This window comes from Hylobates moloch, unplaced genomic scaffold (assembly GCF_009828535.3).
Source record: "Hylobates moloch isolate HMO894 unplaced genomic scaffold, HMol_V3 SCAFFOLD_4, whole genome shotgun sequence".
Classification (NCBI taxonomy): domain Eukaryota; kingdom Metazoa; phylum Chordata; class Mammalia; order Primates; family Hylobatidae; genus Hylobates; species Hylobates moloch.
This window is the reverse complement of record NW_026652279.1, coordinates 20,888,088-20,913,331: the sequence shown is the minus strand read 5'-3', so window position 1 is coordinate 20,913,331 and position 25,244 is coordinate 20,888,088. Positions and strand designations below refer to the sequence as shown.

At 41.6% G+C, this 25,244-nt stretch overlaps 1 protein-coding gene across 2 annotated transcripts in view; it reads right to left on the bottom strand.

The window, feature by feature from the left end:
* The window catches only part of LRRN1 (leucine rich repeat neuronal 1), a 56,691-nt gene extending 32,032 nt beyond the window's left edge, over positions 1 to 24,659 (bottom strand). Inside the window, exon 1 of one of the 2 annotated variants that reach the window (XM_032149537.2) lies at positions 24,140 to 24,659. The gene's annotated coding sequence lies outside the window, so the exon portion shown is untranslated. Of the gene's footprint in view, positions 1 to 22,986; positions 23,878 to 24,139 lie in introns of those variants that run through there. The other variant, XM_032149538.2, reaches the window with a different exon arrangement.
* Between the last annotated feature and the right edge of the window lie 585 nt (positions 24,660 to 25,244).

Here is a 25,244-nt window from a genome sequence, read left to right as displayed (position 1 = left end):
ACTCATTTGTCTCAAGTGAGCTAGTAAGTCATGGACACAGGGCCCATGCCTGAATGCTGTCTGGTTCTGAGTCCTATCTGACCCTCAGGTAGTTTGAGAAGCAGCATGGTACAGGGGCTGGAGCACTGGACGAAGAGTTAGGGGACCTGAGTCCTTACCTCTGGTCTTGACTCCAGCTCAGTGCATGTTAGCCATCTTTCCTGCCTCTAAATGATGAGGCTGGGCTGAAACGAGGGCTCCAGCTCCAGGTATTGAGTATTTGATGCTTTGTTCAGGTTTCTACTCTTAAAGATACCCAGTTAAGCAGCACTTCTTGATTGGGAGCAAAACACTTGCTCCCAGATTTTTAAGAGAAACTGTGTTTAGTTTTAAAAAAAAAATTAAAAAGAAAGGCACAGTCTCAAGAGGCAGACAGAGCTGGGTCCATATCCTGGTACTACCTATGCCACCTGGAACAAATGACTCTACCTCTCTAAGCCCTGGCTTCCCCCTCTTTTTGATGGGCATAGTTATACCTACCTCATTTGGATGTTCTGAAGATTAATGAGATAACATATCTTGAGCAGTGGATCATAGCAGGATTTCAACAAATTTCCTTTGGCGTCAACTTAGACAATTAGAGTCAGGTGCTGAAAACCTAAGTTAATATCTACTCTGCCGATAAGAAAATTAATTTATTTCCTGAAAACAATCTCCTGAAAATTATCTGGAACTTTTATTCTTTTTAACCTAAACTTTTTTTTTTTTTTAAACAACATCTCCAGGAGCTAGGTACTATGATTGTCCCCTTTTTACACTGAGGAAATAGATGCATAGAGATATACCTGCTCAAGGTACACATCTAGAAAGTGGTGAAGGAAGGAATCAAATGGAATCGTCTTGGTTTCAAAGCCCATGCTGTAAGTACCACCTCCCACAGGACACACCATCATACCAAAAACCCCCAATTTTGAATCAAATGAATGAAGTATCAATAGTATAGTCTGGCTGCCTGGGAGCATTTATAGCTCTTGAAGCCAACACCGATTTTTCCCAAATGATTTGAGCCCCACCAATCACAGTGAAGACCCTGGGATAGTTCATCTGTTCACTGAACAGCTTGGGTGCCACAGAAATATCCTCTATCCCTTGGGTAAGGATAGAGTAGATTTCTAGAATATTAGAAAAAGTTTAAAGCAAAGGCAGTTTTTATGGAATCTGTGGTAAGAATAAAGCAGGTCCTGGATTTGAAATTAATTTCACTATTATATACAGGTGCACAAGAAAGTATTCTTCTCCCCCCAATGAAAGAGTGGGAAGGACTTAGGAAGGCTCAACTTGCAAACTCCCCAGTATCAAGTGGCTGCCTTCAAAATCCAACCCTTCTCTTCCCAGCTCATTTCCAGTATGTATTTTCAAAGGCCATGTCATTTTTGAAGGTAAGAAAAAAAGTCACACATTTATTTTAATGAGAATTAAATATTTGCATTCTAGTTGTTAGGATTTCAGTTTTGCAGTTTAATGGTGAGCCTCTTTAAAGAATTCTTTGTGATCTCTCTACACCAAGATAGGTTGAATGACACCTGAAGCATTTCCATATTCTTAATTGTCTGGAAAGAAGTGTTTCAAACAAGTTAAATCCTTCACCAAAGAAACACAAAAAACAAGAGATAGGCATCTACCAAAACATTTATATATCCATCTCAGTCATTTAGGATGCAAGGATGTAAATAGTAAGCTAAAGGAATTAAACTGCTAGCTCAAGAAAGACAGAAAACACCCTTTCCAAATAATGAATTATTTTCTAACCTTGCAGACACCTCATTTTTTACATCTTAATGTTAATTGCAGGGTAGTTTTGGCTGAGTAGTAGTTGTAAGAGTAACAGCAGTTAGTACTTATTAAGCTCTTATTATGCAACATGCACTGCATTGAATCATTTACATAAATTATTTCACGGAATGCTCGCAACCCTATGAGGTGAATGCCATCATGTTCCTATTTTTATGGGTGATGGAATGGAGACTCAGAAAAATAAAATGAACTACCCAAGGTCTTGGAACTAGTACAGCAGAGTGGTTGAGGTTCTATGTGAATCCAGGCATCTGATGCCAGAACCCAAATCACATTGCTTTTTTATCCCAATCCGTCTGGGCAGGGAGAGTCCTTGCCAATATTTCAATATGCCAGTATGACAGTGTGCATCTCATGGAGTGAGGAACCCGTTTCTGTCTTGTTCACTCTGAGTCATTCCAGGGTGAGGCAATGAGTCTGGCATCTACATAGTGGGCACTCAATAGATAAATCAAACAGCTAGCTGAATCAATTCAAATGTGTTTTCTAGGTACCCAAATATGACAATAGGTTTAGGCTTGCAAAATACTCACAGCTCTGGTGGGTCTCTTCTACATTTTGTGCTTAAGAAAACCTTGCAATTTAGCACAAATCCATCCTACTGTTTGTGATTGAGACAAACCTGCTCTGCGATCCATCCTTTTCTCTAGACTCTGATGAAATCTAGTGTCAGTTGAAATGCAAAAGAGATCCAATAAAATGGTACAAATTGAATCACACTGACTGAATTAAAAATACATTGAGTGTTTACTGTGTCACAGGGCCAGGAAGACCAGACCCTGCCCTTAAACAGCTTCTAATCTTAAGGGGAGTGAATAAGACAAGTACACAAGTTACTCAAAAAAAAAGAAAAGGTACATATCAAAAGGGAGGAATAAAGATATAGGTGGATCTTTGGGAGGGAGGAATGAGAGTTACTAATTTGTGTTTGCTCTATTAGCACTATCTAATGCAACTTCCTGCAATGACAGAAATATTCTGTCTGCACTGCCTAGCATGGTAGTTCGAGTGGCTACTGAGCAAGTGAAATGTAGCTGGTGGGAATGAGAAATGGAGGTTTTACATTTTATTTCAATTGACTGGAATTACATTTAAATAGCCAGATGTAACCAGTGGCTACCACACTAGGCATGCACAGCCCTAGATCTCCAAACTTAGTTGTTCATGAATCTAGAGATCGCTTAAGGGGAATGCACATTTTCATGCCTCATGGAGATTTTGATTTAGTAAGTCTGGGAATATCTGTATATTTTTTAAAGCACCAGAGTCCTGTCACGCAGACCATGTTTAAAAAGACTCCAGCCTTAGTCTGGCTCTGACCTGCCACCACTCACAGGCTCAGAGGATCCAGCAGGCATGTCAGCAGTTACACAGGGGCCTGGTAACTGAAAAGACACAGGTAGCCATGGCTTTGCTCTAAGCCACACTGTTTCATTCTTCCAGTCACTCATCAGAGTGTTCTCAGAGATGACTCAAACTCTTGAAGTCCAAGGTTATGTTTTATTCATCCTGGTAGGTACTGCACTTATCACAGTGACTAGCCTGCAAGTGTTCAATGAAACAACCAGAGTACGTCACAAAGTATATTTAGACCTTTCTTCATTTATTGCACTTCTCTCGCTACACCTGAGAGAACAAAGCCTGTCTGAAACAGGTGTATGGACTCTTATAAAGTTCATGTAATTTGAATCCAGAAGGAAATACACAAGAATTCTTTTACCTAAATCCTTAGGATGGAAGCAAGCAAAGGTTTCCATCAGAATAGAGCTCCTCTTTCCAAGTATCAGAGTACACCATTGCTCTCCTTATTTATTGTATTTGAATAATTGAAAAGCAGTTTACATAGAAAATAACTTAAAAAATGTTTAGCCCTGTATGAAATGCCATGACTCCCACCATATTCCCTAAAGAAAAGGCTGAATGAAACTTTTTAGAAGTTAAGAGCTTTTGATGGCAAATTTGCTAGACAGGGCCTAGTAGAATGCTAGCCCTAGAGGGGGTACTCGAAAACGACTGTTGAATGAACAAACACGCCTTTTAGGTGTTTTGTACTTTAGGCATTTTAGTTACTTCCTATTAAAAATATGTCATTTCTAGATCACATTCTTGGACAACGTAATTACAGAAGATATGAAGTAAAAGTAATTCTGAGAACTAGCAGGGCAAATTAATATTACTGTGAGAAAGGTAGAAATGGTTTTTAAGAACTTAGGAAATTATCTCTAGATTTTCCAACAACAACAACAACAAAAAACGAGAATAGGAAAACAGGATCCCTGGGAAGGCAGCTCTTTAGAATATGAATATGAGCATAGGCTTTGGAGTCAACAGATTTGAGATTAAAATCCAGCTCCACACGATACTTTTCTAGTCTCCATGTCTTCCTTTGAGAGTAGTGTCAGCATCCTTTCCTCATGTGGTTGTTAAAAAGATGAAATGAGTTAATATGTACAAAATGCCTACATCACTTACCATCAGTCCATCCCATGATCTGGGTCAAAGTGCTTGTTAGTTAAGGATTGTGGATTCAAAAAAAGAGATGTTGAAGTCCCAATCCCAAGGACCTCAGAATGTGGCCTTTTTTTGGAAATAGGGTCATTGCAGATACAATCTGTTTAGATGAGGAGTAGATTACTGGAGTAGGCTATAGGCTAGGCCCCTAATCCAATATGACTGATGTCCTTTAAAGAAGAGGGAAAATGATGTGAAGACAGGGACACACAGCAAAAACACCATGTGACAATGAAGGCAGAGACTAGAGTTCCACAGCTGTAAACCAAGGATTGCCAAAGTTTGCCAGCAAACCCCCAGAAGCTAAGAGGCAAGGACTTATTCTCTTACAGGTTTCAGAGGGAGCATGGCCCTGTTGACACCTTGATGCTTTCATCTTGGACTTCTAGCCTACAGAACTGTGAAATAATAAATTTCTGTTGTTTTAAGCCACCTGGTTTGTGGTGCATTGCCACGGCAGCCCTAGTAAACCAAGGAAGTGTAAGATTTTAAAGTAGTTAATATTGGGCTGAGTACACTGGCTCATACCTGTAATCCCAGTGCTTTGGGAAGCTGAGGCAGGAGGATTGCTTGAGCCCAGGAGTCCAAGACCAGCCTACTAACATAGCGAGATCCCATCCCTACAAAAAATACAAAAATTAGCCAGGCATTGCGGCGTGTGCCTACAGTACTAGCTACTTAGGAGGCCGAAGCAGGAGGAATGCCAGGAGTTCAGGGCTGCAAGTGAGCTATGATCATGCCACTGCCCTCCAGTCTGGGTGAAAGAGTGGGACTGTTGTCTCAAAAAAAAAAAAAAAAGTAAAGTAGTTAATTAATATGGGTATTAACTACCATCTAAATTATTTTTATATGAATGCTTATTTTATCAAATACTTAGGGTCCTGACTTTTCTTACCCTACTTCTCCCCATTGTACTCTTACTACACATAACTGATTATGAAGAGAGTTTGCTTTCTACTGTTGCCTATATATCCTACAGATAGGGAGATAGAGGTACCTGTTCCTTAACTTTAAAAGCTGTAGTAAGCTCTATGATCTTTGTAACTTCTTCTAGGACCCAGCAGGCTAAACTTATAATTATTCATGAACTACCTTAGCTCTGTGCCAAAATCATTTTCCTCCCATGTTTTGAAAGTCACACACCAGATACAGTTTGAAGAATCTTGAGCCTTTAGTCTTTCACAGCCCTTTTAAACCCAAGATTCTATGACAAGCAAAGAAAGTAGGACGAGGGGAAAAATTTTTTTCTGTTTAAATCACTTGTAAGATCAAGAAAGTTGTTTTTCTTCTTAAGAAATAGACTATTTGCATAGCTGGAATCATAAAAGTGGCAATTTAACATTATTGAATTGAGAAACTAATGGAAGGCCCAGCATAGAACAAAACATCAACCAATAACTGGGCTGTTTTTATTGCTCCTTTTTAGCACCAGCAAGTGTAGTTATTAAAAATTACCATGAAATCAATTAATTTTAGTCTTTTACAGATTATTTTAGTTCTCTTCCTGTAATATGTCTATATGAAATAATTGCTTTGTAATTAGCTGCACGATTAAATGTTAAATGCTACATCTTTACTTTGGCAGGCTTAATATGCCTGGAAGGCCCAGTTGCATTACTTCTGTTTAAGTATTTCACAGTATAGCACTGGGTATTCTCACTTTGGACAGATTTCACCATGCCCTGTTAATAAATGTTGCATAAGGAACTGGTTACTACCATGGTTCCAGGTTGTACATTCAACACTACACATATACCAGTGAAAAAATAGACTCGTCACTGTGGGCACTGAAAGTGCCAGTATGTAGGTGGCTAATACTGAGCCATAGATTTTTGGATGCTGATCAAGTCAAGCAATTTCATTAGACTATATCAGATTTGCTTTTGATCCCAGACTGAATTAAAGTTTAGTTTGTAATGGTGAGGATAATTCTCCTCATCAAGAAAATGGCTAACATTTTCACATTCACTTCAGAACATTTATTGCATTTTTCTCTGCTCATCTAGAGCTCTGCACTGTCTTTTGTTATATTTTTTAAACCAGTAGTAATCTGTACTAATTATCTGACATTTTAACAACATTTTTATTAAAAAAAAAACAACTAACATCCAATGTCCTTAAGATGGGAGCCTTTAGCTCTGATCTAGTGATATTTCTCTAAAGAGCCTGACTGCTTAGGATTTGCTAATTAGAAGACGAAGTGCTGTTTAAACTTTAGACAGAGAAAATGTCAAGAACATATCCCTTCCACATTAAAATGTTCCTTTAAAATTCGAAGGCACATGTACAGAAGTGTGCATACATTTAACATAGAAGTTCCTGCTAGTTAAGGTTAAAGACAGCAGTGTTTGGGTGAATGAGACAGTACTTGTCCTTTGACTTGATAGAACTCAACCACATAGCATGCCATTTTTTTTTTAAAGAAGCAAAGTAAAGCCATCTGTCCCTGAACTCTTAAAATAAACTTTGTTTCAAATTCCTTTTCTAAACTATTTTTTATGACTATTTCTAATAAGGCCTTAAAGAACTAGACATTTTTAATCACCGCAAGAAAATGAAGTAGAGGTGTGCCTGCTTGTTGAAACCTTCCCTCTGAAGGCTTGGGGGCCACATTGAGTCTCTAAGGAAATGGCCAAAGACAGGGATGGGGAGCAGAATACAAAACAGAAACTGAAAGGTGCTTTACCTACATTCTTACAACACTGGGACAGAACATCAGTTTTCCAGCTTATGGATGGCAGGTGGTGGGGCTTCTCAGCCTCCATAATCATGTAGGCTAATTCCTGTAATAAATCTCTCTATCGTATCTTATCTATCTTATCAAATAATCAATCAATCACCCATCCTATTCATTCTCTTTCTCTGGCAAATCATGACTAATTCAAGTAATGTCACAGTTCCCACAGCTATAAGTGAACCAGCCAAGTTTGTTGCACAGGGCCTTTCTGTGATACCACCTGCCTTAACTGTCTTATTGGACCCCAACAGCACACTGCAGCCTTCTTTTAGACACGTAGAAGAAAACTAACTTGTAGAGTGAAAACTTGGTTAACTAGAACATTAGGCTCAGGGAATTTGCAAATTTAATTTTCTGTTTGACTGAAGGTTTCCTAGAAAGCTTTTATAGTTTCAAATTGTAATACCTATATTTTGCCTTTAATAAGGGTGGTTATATATTTTTTACTAAGACATAGTTTTCTTCAAGGCCCTAATAATGAACTCACATTGGAATATTTTTTTTTTCTTAATTGAAAGCCCTGGTTAAATTATTTTCTTCCAATCTTCCCTTTTCTTCTAAAAGTGGACTGAGGGTGGAGGGGATCTAGTTAATTAGGATTTCTGTTAATCAGGTTTTTTAATTGTTTTGGTAAATTAAAATCAGGTGAAAGTTACATCCCTGAATTTGAAAGAGTTTCTTATTGTAGATTTTCCTTGATGCCAATGTGTTCCCCTATCTTAGTATGCATTTGAAACTAATGGTCCAATACTCAAAGTGTTCAGATCATCGATGACCTGGACACCATAAATCCACCAGTGCACATTAGTGGATGTTCCTTAATTACACAGTCTAGGCTTGTGTAATCATATGGTGCAAAGGAACAGCTGAGAACATTAAAATGCATTATAAATCATAGTGCATTCTATAATAGCTCTTCAACTAATATGTTCATTATTAAAAGTAAAAAGAATAATTTTAGTTGAATGTCCATATTGTCCTTCATAACGATTAAAATATAAAAGAATCCAATGCTATGGTAAGATCGTCTTTATTGGTTTACCTCCTAGTTTTCTAATAGAAATTGTAGTTGCATTTTGAACTCTCAATATAGAAATTTTTTAAATGAAGCAAAATTAAAGCTATCTCTTAGAAAGACTAAGAAAGGGTTATTTCTTAATAAAATAAATTTTAGAGTAAATTGCAGTGCAATCTTGTACGTCTAGGATGAACATGTACCTTAAAAATTTCTGTAGAGTTTTTGATTTAAGGGGACATAATTTAAACTATAGAACATTCAAATGGTTATAATAGTGAGGAAATACATTTTAATGGTGGTTTATTATTACTTCAAATTACATTTAATTGAGGATAATGAAGACATAGTTTGAAAACAAGACCAGAAAATGAGAATTATTTTATTGGAGAATTAAGCGACATTAAGTAGTATGCTATGCTTTAGCAACTTAGCATAAAATGTGAGCAAGCAGTTAGTTTATTTTCACTTCAGGGTTTTCAAGTCTCAAAAATCCAACTAGTACCTATGGTGGCACTCACCAAAAAATTCTGGGTACACAAATGTTACCATCAACATGTGGCTAGTAAGTAGGTTTTTGTACCATTCCAAATGCCCACAGGAATGATATAAATGAGTTAGAATAGTTTATTGAGCAACTCTTCTGTGTAAGGCACTGAGGGCAGTGGCAGGGGAGGTGGGGGGCGGGGAGTTGTACACAAAGTGGTGGTATTCTGAGCCAGTTGTGAGCATTTATTTCCAAATCTGAGTTCAGAGACATCACACTGGTAGCTTAAAATTGGTCATAAAAAGGAGGGCTTACCTTTTTAGAGAGCCAGTTGTTAAACATTTACAGGCATACCACTGGTGTAAAGGCGCCAAGGCAGCAGACTTGGAATAGGGGACAGAATAGGAATGCTTTCATTTTGAATGGGATTTTGGTTATGCCCCAGTAGCTATGGAAATCAAGACAGGAAGGTAGGATGGTTCCTAGATATGGAGGGCCTTTATGCTTCACTAAGGAGTTTTCTCTGATTTCTCATCCTTGTCAGAGACTTAAAAGAAAACAGATGGTACATTAAAAAGGGAATGAATACAGAAACGTTTTAAAAAGGAAGCATTTATAAGATTCTTACTCCATTCCTGTCACTACAATAAAATACCTGAGACTGTGTAACTTATAAAGAATATAAACTTATTTTCTCTCAGTTCTGGAGGCTGGGAAGTCCAAAATCAATGTACCAGGAGATGTGGTGTCTGGTGAGGACTGCTTTCTGCTTTGAAGATGGTGCCGCCTTTCTGTGTCTTCACATGGCAGAAGGGGGCAAAGACAAAACTGAGGCTGTGTCCTCACATCCTCACATGGCAGAGGAGATGGAAGGACAAAAGGAGACTAAAGAACTCCCTTCAATCTCTTTTATAAGAGCATTAGTCCACTCATGAGGGCAGAGTCCTCATTACTTCATCACTTCCCAAAAGGCCCCACCTCTTAATACCATCACCTTGGGGTTTAAGTTCCAATATACAAATTTTAGAGGGATGCATACATTCAAACAATAGCATAAGGGATGGGCGAGGTTAAAGTCAACTCACAAAGGATGGGCAAGCAACCCTGAGTAAGCTACCACAGGATGCAGAACCCAACAAGAAGCCAGATGGCAAGGGACCCATTTATGGGTACAGTCCACATACATCTGATTCCTGGGGCACAAAGCAAAGTGGAAAGGGGTACTAGGTGGAACTGGAGGGCATCAAGAATATCCAGCACATTACTATAGCCGGGGGGACCATTTAATGCCTCTTCACAGGGGAACTATGGGATCACTTCTATAATTCCGAAAGATGAATCCACCAGCTGTATGTTAGACTGGAGAGGAGGCACACTAGATAGGGAGAAACTGGTTAAGAAGCACTTACAATAGGCTAAAGGAGAGGCAATGAGTGCTAGAATTGGGGTGGTGTTGACAGGAACAAAGAAGAAGTGCCATATTTAAAAGACACTAGGGAAATATAACTAGAGAGGCATCTATTGGATACTGCAGTTGACTAGATGTGCAGACAGGGGAGGGAAGTGTTACAAATAATTTCAAGGTTGAGCCTGAGTGATGTGATGATAGCAGTTCTCAAAACAAGATAAGGGCCAGCACTGGCAGGAGCTCATTTTGGGAGTGGGGTGAGTTTCCATTTGAATGATTAGAAGAGGGTGGGAAAAGAGAGGCTGGAGTACTTCTCCTCCTGGTTCCCTCCCTGCTGGGCCAATAGGCAGGGGCTTCATTCCTCTGCAAAAGGACGTTCTCTCTCCTCTTGTACAGCCACAGTTCACTCTGCATCCTGTAAACCACCTCTTCCTCTTGCTCCTTCAGTGATGTTGTGATTTTCAGGGTGAAAATATCCAGCAGGCATTTGGAAACATAGGACTGGAGTTTGGAAGTGAGGTTATGGTTGGAGAGAAATTTGGGAGTTTTTCTCATAATCTAGTAAGTACAAGACTTAAGATCTCAAGGGACATAGAAAAGCAGGTTAGTAATAAAAGGCTGCAAGGGAGTCCAAGATTTACTGCCATAAAGCATGTAATAAAGGATAACTCAGCATCTTGCTGAAAAATAACCAACTCTACCCCCACTATCTGTTTCTGATAAGTATTTGGTAATAGTGTCTAAATTTACTTATAAGTCAATGCAAAGATGGAACTAAAACAAATTGTTACAAGGGCAAAATGCTAACTCAGTGTTGAAATGATCTAATATTATGAACCATAATTAAGATCAGGCAGAAAAGTACATCTCTCCACTGAGGACAAATCAATAACAACTAAGTGTTATGGTCATTAGAGCACCAATGAAATTACCATCTAAAGCTTGTGAAGGATCTTGTCCACTCATCATCCGTCACCTCTGTTCATGTGAACACCAGCCAGATGTAGCTAAGTGCATTTTACACTCACCAGCAGTTGCCTCTGTTCATGCGAACAGCAGCCAGATGTAGCTAAGTGCATTTTACACAATGAGTTCATGAACGAGAATGATAGCATTTGCGTGCCAAGCAAGAGAAATGTTTCAGCTATCACCAAACTACTATAAAAAATATGTATCTGTGAGCAACACAGGTGATGTGTTCTCAATTACCAAGTGTCATAATCAGAGGTTCACTACAATGAAAGCAAAGTGTAGTATAGGGAAGAAAAAGGTTATGAGGAGCAGAAAATAAAACAAGCTAAGCTAATTTACTAGATACTATGTGCCACGTTCACATGCATTATATCTTCCCATTCCCACAAACTTGTGGTGCTACATCTTTTTTTGTTTTTTTTTTTTTTTACAACCAAGATTCAGAGAAGTTAATTGGCATGCTCAAAGCCACACAGAAATGGAGCAGAAACTTTCTTCCTGGTGTGCCCGACTTGGCATGTGCCAGTCCACACATGTAAGACACTGGCATGCCACTCAACCAGCCAAGACTCAGTAGAATTGCTCACACAATTATCCTCTCCACCAATTCAAGCCTTCTGTCATGGTGACATATCTCTTCGGTATAGGATGCAGTCTCTTTCTTTGCTGAACTTTGTACAAGTTCTGCCTTCTCTGAACTCCAAGTGCACTTTGGAAGTAGGCAGAAAAGAAGGTACCCTTTTATTCTATTCTAAGCCACACCTGTCTTCTCCCTGTTGATCAAGCATACCAAAGTCCTTCTCACCTCTGGACTTTGGCTAACAAAGCTCTTCCCTCTCCATACCCTTTGCCTGGCTAACTATCCCATGACCTTCAGATTTTGGCTTAAATAAATGTCACTTCTTTAGGGAGGTCTTCTCTTAGAAGGCTTTATGTTACATTCTCCTGGCCTTGTGTACTTCTTCTTCACTGGACTTAATACAGCCATCATTTTACATTTACTTGTGTGATAATTGGATTATTGCTTTTATCTCACATCAGACAGCAAGCTCCACGTGGGAAAGGAACACACATCATCTGCTTTGCTCACCACTGTACTCCCAGAAAAAGATCTGCACACAAGTGGGGCTGTCGATATCTGCCAAATGATTGCAGTGAATGACTGTCATGTTCTAAGAATTGTACCAAGTGCTTTCCCATACATTCTCATAGCAGCCCTATGGGTAGACATTATTCCTCCATTCTACAGATGAGTTTGCGGTCAATAAATTGAGTCTTTTAACCAATACTGAGCACAGCTATTACGTGACAAAGTTGAGATTCAAACCCGTCTGGTCTGAGCCCCTGTTTTTCTGCTTTGTTGCGGAATTCCTACAGATGATCACTTAATTATTTTGATTTGATTCTATTCACTCTACCTCCCCAATGAGTCTGAAAGCTCATCTGGACAGAAATAACACCATGTACATTTTCTTCAACCCTCATATCACCTTTCTAATAGCACTTGATATTTGACGTGCATTTAATGAATACTTTTTGATTAATAACACTTCCTTGGCAATAATATCACAAAAAGCATTCCCAAATGAGTTCAACTTTCTATAATAACCTCTCTAAAGCAGTAACATAGTAATATCTCTGAGTATAATACAGGTTTATGAACTACTCATTTTCTAACAAAATACAGATGAAATAACTTTGTAAAAATTATTTTAAAGCAGCAATATGGCAAAATGAAATAGACATACGATACAGAAACCCCTTTCCTCTTTCAATGACTGAATATTTGCTAAGTACATTTTCCATGTGCCAAATGCTTTTATAGGTGCCAGAGACCTAAGACTCAGTCATAGTCTTTCCCCTTAAGAAGCTGTTTGGTGGTGGTGGTATTACAGGATGTAAATTAAAGATAACACATGCTAGACTTGAGTGAGGACAAGGAGATGTGGGAAAATCAAGGACAATGTGACTAACTCAGCCTGGAGGAAAACCAGAGTTAAGAGTATTGTTCCTATGCATACTTCTTACTAGCTGTAAGATACTGGGCAAGATCCTTGTCTCGGGTTCTTTTCCACATCTTTAAAATGGGGATAATACATAACTTCCAGAGTTGGTATGTGTTCCTCTCAGCGCACTTAGAAAACTCTATTTATTGGCCTGCAAGGGTAGCCAGGTGACCAGCTGTGTGGTACTGGCTTTCCCCCAGAGCTAAGAGTATAGATATCTACAATTACCTGTACATGTGGTCACAGCAATTGGAAAGCACTGATGATGAGGATTAAACAAGACAATGAATATGAAGTTCTCCACAAATAATTACTATTTCCATTTCACAAAGAATTCAAAGAAAATCAAGTTAATAGTATTCTCAACTCTTCCCTTCATGTGCAAGTGAAAATCAGCTAGCTGAAACATGGGAGGTGCTAGGGAGGCCAACTCACAGCAACCGGCCTCTGGGGGTTCACCAGGGATCTCCCTAAGGGTCACACCTGATTTGGCTTGCCTGGTGACTGTTTCTTTTTCTTTTCTTTCTTTCCTTTTTTTAAAGAGACAACATCTGGCTTTGTCACTCAGGCTAGAGTGCAGTGGTGTGATCAGGAATCACTGCAGCCTGAACCTCCTGGGTTCAGGTGATCCTCCCACCTCAGCCTCCCAAGTAACTGGGATTACAGGTGGGCACCACCATGCCCAGCATGCCTGGTGACTTTCTCTTGCTTCCAGAAAGATTTGTGGTTCAATTGCACTGTTCTAATCTGGTCCTAACCAGGAGCCTTGTGGTTTGGTCAAGATACAAGCTGATGATGTGGCATGATGACGATGATACTAAGAATTAACAATAACAATGGTAGCTGCATTGTCTATGGACCATTTACAAGATGCTCAGCATTGTTCTAAGAGTTTTACATGGCCAACCTTAATATCACAATGGATGCAGACAGGTGAAGCTTTTGGGTTTGTTTGTTACAATGTCTTAAATTCAGCTCCTCTTGGTGGAATGATAGCTCCAAACCTGACCTATTCTCTTTATTTAGAAAATGTGATTCCATGAGTCACCATTTAGGGGCATTATAATATTTTCAGAGAGAAAAGAGAAAGTGGGATACAGAAGAGAATCTGGAAACAAACAAAAAGGGCTCTAATATATTCACCTGTTTGCCAGTTCTTTCAAAGCACATCAGTGGAATCCATATTTCTCATGTCTAGACAGATATAAAGCACTCTAGGGGTCCACCACGAAAGGTGACAACCATGTGAACTACTGACTTCATAAAATATCTAGTCTGAGTCTTCTTGCCCCTTAAAATCTCTCCACTTGCCTCAGAATTAGCATCCTCAGAATGCAGACCTTGTAGCAGGCAGAAATACCAGATTTGAACACAAATACCACTTCTACTCATTACTACTGTATACTGTATACTAAGCATGTACCTTGGAACAGGAACTGTGCTAAGGTACATACACGCATGTTCTCACTGAATGATTCTAATGATTCTAAGAGGCAGGCTCTATTATTATCCCCATTTTGCAGCTGTAGATACTGAGGTTCCATGAAATCATTCTAGATCACAGAGTTGAGAAGCAGTTCTGAAACTAATTCTTCCCAAATCTAGGACATGCCTTGTTACCCACTCCTTCCCCTGCCTTGGGCTGTAAGTCCTGCAACACTATGGCAATGACTGACACATTGCTCTGATGTTCATTTGCATGTCAGAAGGATACCTTAAAGCAAAACAATCTTTACAAGCGAATCTCAAGTAGTAGCTTTTAAGACTGCTAGCAGTTTGAAGCTCATAAAAATCATTCAATACTTTTCATGGCCGGGCACGGTGGCTCACACCTGTAATCCCAGTACTTTGGGAGGCTGAGGCAGGTGGATATCTTGAGGTCAGGAGTTTGAGACCAGCCTGGCTAACAGGGTGAAACCCTGTCTCTACCAAAAATACAAAAATTAGCTGGGGATGGTGGCAGGCACCTGTGATCCCAGCTACTTAGGAGGCTGAGGCACAAGAATTGCTTGAACCCCAGAGGCAGAGGCTGCAGTGAGCCAAGATCATGCCACTGCACTCCAGCCTGGGTGACAGAAACAAGGCTCCATCTTAAAGAAAAAAAAAAAAATCATTCAATACTATTCATTAGATTCAGCAACCTACTTATTTCTGCAAATATCGGCAGTAATTTTTCAAAATTAATCACTTTACCTGTCTTTTCCTTGTGTAACAAAAGATGCTTTTCAATTTTTAGATACCTTCTAAATTTACACAATGATAATATAACTTAATAGGCAGTGAGAGGGTAAGGGTTAGGAGAATGCAATCTGTAACTATGCATTCTCGTCCATTTAAAATGATTTAAACAGCATTTATAAATATGTTCTGTTAATAATTCTAATATAATTTTAAAAGATAATTCAATGATTGGTTAAATAAAAATACCAAACTAGATTTCAAAATTAAAAGTAGTAAAAAAAAAAGTGATTTATTTTACATAGACTTTAATATGGAATTATGTAACTTTTTGAGTGGAATGGGCTAAGAGAGCTAATGTAGTCCAGTCCTCTTGTTTTATAGCTGCAATTAAAGGGAAGAAACATAGCCAAGCACTTTAACAGTACAGGTTTAGAGTCAGACAGACCCAAGTTCAACCCCTGCTTCTCCACCAACCAGCTCTTCCCCTGTCATTCACAAGTCACAGAGGCAGTTCTTGAAAACGCCCTGCCTGGAAAGCAGGAATGCCATAAACTGAGAATTCAAATAAAGGACTCTCTCCTCTAAAACAGATGTGTACCCATTCATTCATTAATTCACTTGACAAATATTTATTACATACACACTAGTTGTTTGACCTTGGGCAAGTTACTTAATTGCGGTCTGCCTTAGTTTCCTGAGCTATAAAGTGGGTGTCTATGTTACAGAGTTGTTGCAAGGATTAAAGGAGTTAATGCACATAAGGTGTTGGTGATGGGTCCCAACACATTGGAAAGGCACAGGTAGGATATCATTAATCTGCTGCTACTACTATATGCTACGTTAGGAAAAATGGTGGGCTCTGGGGATAGAATTTGGGAGCCCTATGTAATATTTTCCTTTCAATCACTAAAGCACCTCATTTGCATAGAACTAATCTCTCACTCCAGTGCTCCATCCTGGTAGTGAAGCCATTTGGGAACTTGTTCACCAGGACTCCAATTTGACAGTGTGAATGAATGCATGAAGAGAAAAATATCCCACCAGCATTTGCCCACATATTTTGTGTTTTGCCTTCAGATGGCTTTGAAGTGACCTACATTTTTCACATGGCCTCTCCGTGAGAAAGGATGTTTCTGAGTATGTGAGGAGGCTGGCTGTGTCCCTGTAGAACACAGCAAAGCTAACTGGTCCTTTTGGGGGTTAGGCCTTACATGTAGTCCTCACTGTACAGAACCACAGTCAGCTGGAATAACAACCTGGAGAAAGCCAGTCATTGCTACTCCACTGTCCTTATGGTTCTCTGATGGTCGAATGAGTTATGCAGATTCCACCTGTGTCCTGGAAACTCTCAGGATATGGCTGAAATCCTACCTAACTCTCACTCCTGATCCTGGAAACCACAGAGAATGAAAAGAACCTTGAGTAGTCATGTGGCTTCTCGGTCTTACTTCTCATAGGAAACCCTACACTCTCATTATCCCAGAGAAACCAGAAATAAGACCTTGAGGGAAGGTTCTCTCCAAAACTCGTTGTGATGTGCAAGTCTTACTAAACAAACAACAAACATAAACTTGTATAAAATGTCTCCCCTGCTCTATATGTGTAATGTGTGTGCATGTATGTGTGCATATCTGTATACACTGGTCATTATTCTCTGATAGGAAAGTTAAAACGCTCCTATCAAAGAAAAAACAAAAATCAACAAAAACAGAAAATGATAGTACTATAACATCTATTCTAGGCAGTCCATTCTTCCCACATGTTCTGGGTTGTCCCATTTTCTGCCTCGTTTTCTAACTCTAGCTGCACTCTCCTATGAACCTTTCTTCCCAGATTGTCACAAGTATTTTTTTAAGTGGCTAAGGTCTGCTTAAGATAAGCCATTAGGGAGGGGGGGTGGTTAATCCTTAGGTATAGGGGAAACCCAGCTTAAGTTTCCCTGCATGATACTTTTTAATTGATGCATCGCAGGTCCTTGCTTTCTTCGGTAACCCAAGAGTTAGCATGCTGAGTTACCGTCAGCTTGTTACCTGTTAGGACTCCACAGTCTAGGAAGCAGCTACCATCTGAGTGGAAGACAGTAGGTCTGAGACAGACAGGAGTCTCAGGTCTTATCCCACCTCCAATCTTCTCCTAGATGGGTGACCCTAGACAAATTCAACTTGTGCTAGGAAGAGGAGCCTCACAAGACCTCTTCTTTTACAGATAAACTTCATCGAGTGACTTGTCCACAGTCACCATGAACCTCTCCATGACTCTCGTCCCTCAGTTTTTGGGGAAAAGGAGAAAGAACAATCATATTTGGTATCTCAGGATGTTATAGGTCAAATGAGATAAATATTTAAGGATTTGGCAAAGTTTAAAGCTCTAAAATATGAGGCAGTGACAGCTTTGTCAACTCAGCTGCATCTTCTCTTCATGCAGCTTGTGCTGTCCTATGTTTATTGCTATCGACTTTCTCTGTTTCCAGCCTCCTCTCCTGTTTACTCGAGACACACTGAATTCTGCCTAAGTCCTACAAGGAATTAACTCCATCTTCAGTTTAAAGTTCTTGACAAACTTAAGGAGTCTACCCTCTCTCAAGCAACCATCCAACCCACTTATGTTCAATGAGGCTAGATCGAAAATCGTCTCCTGCTGAGCACTTGTGTGGCAGGTGAAAACCCGTTCTGTGAATTAACCAGTATGTTTCTTAAAGCCTCTGCTGGCAGCCGACATCTGAATTAAGGCTGCTGCTTCTGTACTTCTGTAGCCTGCACTCTCACCATCATAGCACACTATGCTGCACTTGTCAGTCTCCTTGCTGTAACCCCGACTAGACTGAAGCTCACTGAGGGCAGAGGCAGGATCCTTGGCACTATTGACATTTGGCCCAGAAAATTCTTTGTTGTGGGGGCTTCCTGTGCTGTGCATTTTAGGATGTTGAGCAGCATCCCTGGCTTCTACCCGTTAGATGCCAGTATAACACCCTCATCCCCACCCTCACTTGTGACAGCAGCTGACAAAAAGAAGCCTCCAAATATTGCCAAATGTCCCCTCAGAGGCAAAAATCACCCTTGGTTGAAATCCTCTGTGCAGAGTGCCTTTTTCATACAGAGCACTCTTAATACTTGTAGGAGAATGCATAGGTTGATGGAAACAAAATGCTCCAATGTACAAGCTGCAGAAAAATCAAGCTATTTTAGTTTTACTGCCTTCCGTAATGACTGGCATACAGCAGGTGCTCCACATATACTTGTGGGGTGAACAAATGTTTAATGATTGTAAATGGCTTCCTGTACCCCTGGTAAAATTCTTCCCCTCAAGCGGGCCCAGGTGAGGTGGTGAGGAACTGTCAATGCTAGGGAGAGAAAATTTTAAAAAGAACGACAAAATCTCTTAGCTATGGGATTAGGGACCAGAAACATCACCTTGCAGAAAGGTAGGGGCTGTACCCAGACCATTAGCTCTCCATATAATTCTAGCCCTTGGGGCAGAAATCAAATTATTTGCACTGGTAATATTTAAATCATCTACCAGTGTTCCTGGATCCTTTAATGCACAACTCTGATAGAGCTGTGAAGCACCAGGAGGGTTGCAGGACATCCAGAAGGTCAGACATTGAGTCATTAGTGTCATTGCTGGGAATTGAGCCTGCGCCTTCCTGATTCTCTGTACAGTGCTTGATTACACTGATTATTATGGATGCAAATTAAGACTTATCACTATTGTGAAATAACAATGCAGGTTAATGATATTCTTTATTGCCATGCTAACATTTCTTTTTTCTAGAGGGGAAAATTAGAGGCATGAAACCAATTAAGCCATCTTTCTTTCTTTTAAAGCTTTTTTAGTTTTTCTAAAGGATGATTCTTTCTGTGGCTCACTGCTTAACAGTGCAAACTCCTTTTTTGTTTCCTAGGTCTTACTGAGATAGATGCTAATATTGGTGCTGCCCACTGTCCCCCTACAAATTGAAAATGACCATGCTAATACATTATCTCACAAAGGGCAGTCATAAATAGGAAGAGCAAATTATTTTGAAATGAATATTCAACAGACATTCTCCTGTAGAGGTTAGGCATTGCTGGAAATGCCTCCCTTGAAAATCTTTGTTTCCAAGATTGCCCTTTCCTGGACACCACTGTAGGATGGCTCTCTTCCCTGGATTGAAATGGTGGCTCCAGAATACAATGGCAGACTAATTTATGTGTTCCCCAAACTTTAAATAGTTTTCTTTTACTCCCAGGTCTACAAAATATCTGCCACAGAAAACTTTCACATAGAAGGATGTCATGTCACATGTATATTGTTAATGTAACTATGGTAACCAAAAAATGCCACCAGTGTGTCTGTTTCATACACAAATGAGGGGACAGCTGTGGAGTCCACATGTCTGCCAGTGGCATAATAGATGTGAGCTAGGACAGCCTGGGTTGGAAAATTACAACTCATTTATATTAATCAGAGCTTTCAAATAACACTCCAACCTCTGAGCAATAAAGAGTATAAATGGAAGGCAATAAGCCACTCTAAAAGCATTTTCACTCCACAAATTTTAAAACTAAGTGTCTCAGGCAGATACAGCAGCATCTTCAGAGGGTACTCTGAAGTCAGAGTAGACAGGACCTTGCGAATGTATTATTCCAAGTTCACCCCTAGCTTCTTCGCATCTCAGGGATGATCCTCAGTTCACTAGGTACAATGGTTCCATGTAAGTTAAATGTTTATGTTAATTGTGGTACTGGAGGCATGGCTTACATAAACCTTTTAGTAATCTCACAGATTATGGCAGTTAGTCCTTCCAGCCTTATTCTCCCAACTCGATTATGTTATACATGACAAAATTGAAGGTTGGTATGGAGTTTAGCAACTGATCCAAGATCATCCAGCTATGACTGGATAATAGCTTGCTAACCAACCAATCAACTGATAAAATTGTTAATAACTCCCGACATTTGCCTAGAGCTTTGAAAACATTCAAAAAGTAAAAAATATAATAGTAGTAAAGCTTGCATATTCTTTTAAAAAACTGTAACATAAAATGGTATGTATTTTAATTATTGGATAATATGCTTAACAGTTCTACAGGGTGCCCATAAAGTCTGGAAACATTTATCATTTTAAAATGGATTATAATGCAATGCCAATAAACCATTTATCATGCATTTATCTATGTTTCAAAAGTTGGGAGGCTACATTCTGTAATAGATCTGTAAAGTAGGTGAATGCTAATATGCTAAAACAAGAAATTAAAAAGCAAACTTCACCTATAAAGACTTCTAGAACAAAAGGATCCCTTGGTCACTAAAGTATTGAATTTTACAGATAGGGTTTAACTTTTATCTCTATTCTGTACTTTGAGCCAAAACAAGAGAGAATAAATGTTTTTCTGACTTCATCCATATAATTTCATCCTGAATTAAATATTAATCAAAGCTCTATTCATGAGTTAAAGATACTTTCATTGTTCCCAGAAACATATGATTCTAAATGATCATATGATTCTAAAATGGAATTTGCTTGATCTCCAGATTGGCTTAACCCAAAATAAATGTTCAGCATAATTTTTAAAAATTAAATACAATATTTGAATAACCTGACATTAGTGCTGAAATGAATCATTCAGAGAACTATTATTCTGTAACTTAAAAAATAAATTTTAAGTAAGCATTGTGCAAGTCTCGTAAAAATGGCATCTGCATCCTATAATTTACCATATTTTATTTATGACTTATGGCCTACTTATGGTAGTATAAAAAGCCCACCATTCTAATTATTTATCATCATTATTTATATTCCACTGGCTTGGGAAGTAGCAATATAACCCTGTAGAGACCGATTTTCTTTAGTACCTAGTATATTCCCGTGAGTGTCACTGCTTTAGAATATGTGGTAATGGCTCTAGCAGTTTAGGTCAAGAAGGTAGTCTTAGCACAGACTAATCAGAAAGAGATCAGTGGTTGAATTTTTCCTTGCTTTCCCAGAATTTCAGACATGAATCAGAGCTAGATGAGGTTATTTTTTTGAACCACAGTCTGCAGTTGGATCTGGTCTTGAGATCCTTTATTTAGCAGATGATCCTTTTCTAATAATTAAACACTTCATTAGTTTTATTTACCAAGGAATGAGTTCTAATCTTTCCTTTCATTAGACTTGCAGAATAAAGATTACACAGGCAGGTTAATTGCCAAAGATAAGGTTTCACAAATGTGAGGGTCATTTTTAAGTTACCAGGTTTCAAAAATATCTAGATAACTTTACAACAAAATGGTTTATAGTCTAGAAATGTCAAGTTTATTTTAAGTTTCCCTTCAACTCTATCAGGAAGACAGAATCCGAGGTGTGAATGAAGAGTCAAATGAAGAGTTTATTACAATGATTTGTTACTTTCTGACTTCTATATAGCTCTAAGACAGAAAATGCAAACCCGGCTATAACATTTTCTTACTTAAATTTGATTCATTTTTCCCCTCCTGTGAAAATATTGCCTTATGTATAAAAGGCACTGAACCTGCAAAAATAACTTAAGGGAACATGTAAAATAGCAGACTAACATCTGTTGTCCACCCCTCCCCCCAAACACTGAGCCCTCCAAAACAATGTTGTCTTTTTTTTCGGTGGGAGTTGGTGGGGTGGGGGGGGAGGGTGTTGTATGTTAATGTCCCTTTCAGTGAATATATAGAATACTGGGGCAAATGCTGTTCCGTGAATAGGTTCTTTTTCCCTTCAACAGTGTTTGAGGTTGACAAAAGAAGAGGCCACTGGGGCTGGTTAGTCGTAGGTATTAATATAATCTCCTGCCTCACGTGCGGCCCACACTGCCTGCCTTTTGTTCAGCTGTCGCACAATGCCAAGAGGTGAACAGTGCAGTGTGGTCACTCAGCTAATGTTAGACACGGCAGAAAGGCCCTTGCTCCAGAGTCTATTGCACAACTACCTCCCTGTTCACTGTTCTGTGACCTGAAAACCACTCGGGTAACTAGGGTTGGGACAGTTGCATCACCTGCAGTTCTACAGTTTGGTGCCTTAAGAACCGAAATGACTTTGACTAGACAGTGGACATTCTCAGCTAGACAGTGGACATTCTCAGGAGATCTTCATGTCGGTCAACGACAACGATCTTCTACTATAATGAATAGCTCTGAAGATGAGGACCAAATTTGAGCAAGAGTCAAATTATTAAAAGAAAACTCGAAAAGTTGAGGGGTCAATTCAGAAATCACTTCAAGCCGCCAGAAGTGGGTTAAAGTTACTGTCTGCTTCACACAAACCTTTTCCTAACTAGCTCAGAATATCCAGCTAGAATACTGCACGAATATATACAGCCAGGTAAAGAGCAAGCAGCACTTTGAGCTTTCAATACAATAGCACTTAAAGAATTTGGCTCTTGAATAAAGGTGTCAGCAAGCCATGGAATTCCCAAACAGAAAAACTCACACTGCGTCTTTATTCTATTTTCTTAAGGTCTATTGTTAACTGAAGACTCCTTGTCTTTTCAAATTCCTTCATGTGAATGGATGAGGCCAGACATCTGCCAGGATCCGCTCACATTTGCATGCAAATCAGAGACTTCGGGACACATATGGCCCTGGAGCCAATAACACTTTTACTCTAGATTTATACTGATCAAAGTGCCTTCCTGAACTTTCCACTCCCCCAGCCCTAGCTTTTAAAAATGAAATAATGAGCATATTCCACTAATATTATTTAGACTGTCATGGCAAAACAAAACAAAACATGTTGTCTTTTAGAAAATCTTCCATACAAAAGCCCGAGTCGGCAGTACCTGTTCCCTCACCCAATTAGAATTCCACTTTTCCTTTACGATTTAGGTTTGGGAATGAAAATACTTACGGCGGGATGGGATTTAGACTCTTAGCCTTTGCCTGTGAGGTTCAAGTGCTTCAAAACCATTTGTACCCCGGCCAGTCATTCACTCACGGCCAGGTTCCGTTCTTGCCGTTGGGGCTACAGCGGTGAACACGGCAAGCAAGGTCCCCTTCTCCTGGATCTGGCATCCGGGCCGAATCGCCTGGTCCGCGTTTCCGCGCAGGCTCCCCTGGAACCGTCCCGGGACGAGCGGCCCTCCTGCTGCTGGACTTTTCCCCCTAGCCCCAGCTTGCCAGGCAGGGACTCCCTGGGCGGGAGGCGGGCGTCGCGGGAGGCGGGGAAGCGCCGAGTCGGCGGCTGCCCACACCCCCCTCCACGCAGCACAAAGGACACTCGCTGGCAAACTTTCCTCGCTTCTGACCCCGGCCAAGCCGGGAACTCAGCGCCAGCTCTTTTCCTGGCGGGGATGAGGTTTCCCTAACATTTCAGGCTCTCCGGCAAACGTCCTGAGGCTGCCACTCCTTCTGGACTCAAGGCTCACAGGCTGAGGTCTGTCCCCGCGTGGACCGCCGAGAGTTGGGTAGATTCTTCCCAACGCTCTGACTTCAATACTTTCAATGCCTTGTCAATTATGCCCCTTGCCCCTTTCTCTTACCAAGGCCACCGCCAAGACACCCTTTTTCTTTTCTCTCCCCATAACCCGTCACCTTCCTTTCCCTCCACTTGGCCCTCTTTCCAACTCCCTGGGCCCCCTTTCCGCGCTGTTCTCCAGCCCCAGCTGCCTTCCCCAGTTCACATCCTGGCAGCCCTCCTCCCTCCCAGTCCCCGGGCACCACCCTCCCCAGGTCGGCCCCTGAAATCCAGCAGGCTCGGCTCCAGTCACCGCCTTTTTTTGCCTATTTCTATCTGGCCTGCCTTCCCAACTATCGGTCTCCCACATCTTTTTTTTTTTTTTTTGGCAAGGGTAACGGGGAAACAGGGCACTATATTCCCATTTCCCGACTTCGTCATTTTCCCCAGCTCCATGAGCCGCGCCCCCTCGTCCCCCTTAGGCCCGCTATCTTACCCTGAGGTTCCCCAGACCCTGTAGGGTCTCCCACGCCACCAAGTTTGCTTCGACTTCCCCCTCGCTGCCTCCCACACCTCCCGCCGCGGCGCGGCCGGCCAGGGCACTTACCCCGAGGCCCAGCTGGTGGGGGGTGTTGGGGTGCGCACGGACCCGGCACCCACGGCGGCGGCGGCGGCGGCAGCAGCAGGAGGAGGAGAAAGACGAGGAGGAGGAGGACCAGCTGAGCGGCGCCTCCTTCCCAGCCCGCAGCGCGCACTGGCTCCTTGGGGGACCCCCGGCAGAGCACCAAGACTGGAGACTAGGCGGCGACACACGCAACAGCTGCTGCACGGGGCTGGGCTCAATCGGCTCTTAGAGGCCAGGGCAGGGGGAGGCAGGATTGGGAAGGAGGGTCGGAGAAGTGGGGTGCAGAGGGCGGGGCAGCAAGCGGCCGGGTCAAGAAGGCGCCCCAGGCGCCTAGGGATGCCGCCGCGCCGTGGCCGCCGCCCGGGCTGACGCCGCCGGCCCCTCTCTTCGCCAAGCGGGCGCTTGCAGCCGCGGGCGCTTGCAGCCGCGGGCGCCCGGGCCTCGCTTCGTTCCCCGGCTTACTGCCGGCGCCCTCGGTGCGCCCCGCTTTGTGCTCCCCGCAGCCGGCGTGCACCTGGTGTAAGCAAAGGCGGTCAGCTGATGGGCCGCGCGCGGATTGGCTACTCCGCCGTCTCCTCCCCTCCCGCCCGAGCCTCTTCCCGGCCTCCCGCCCCCGCCCCCGCCCTCGGCGCAGCCCCTTGCTGGGCACCATCTGTAGACCGCCCAACAAAGGCACAGCGCGGCGGGCCTCGGGTGGCCGGGCCGCCCTGCGCCGCCGCGGTCGCCGCTGCTGGGAGCAGCCGGCCGCCGCTTTTTGTCTAGGGGACAGCCGGCTGCGGCTGAGTAGGGAGGCGGGGCGCACTGCCGTTTCTTAGCAAAAGACAGACCAAAAGAAAATAAACGTCCGTGCTAGGAGGCCAGCTAGGCACAATGGGGCCACATCTCTTTGCAACGTAGAACTCGAGCTCGGGGGCTGAGGATCAGACACAGTTCGGCCTGGGGTTGTGAGAGCCAAGTTTCGGGGTGAAATCCGACCCTGCGTCTTAAAATACAGGGCGCGTCCTCGGGCTATGTGTGCGCGCCCCGGGGCGTCCTCCGCGGACCTGGCCCGGGCCGGTGTCCTTGCCGCGGGAAGGAGGATTCGGAC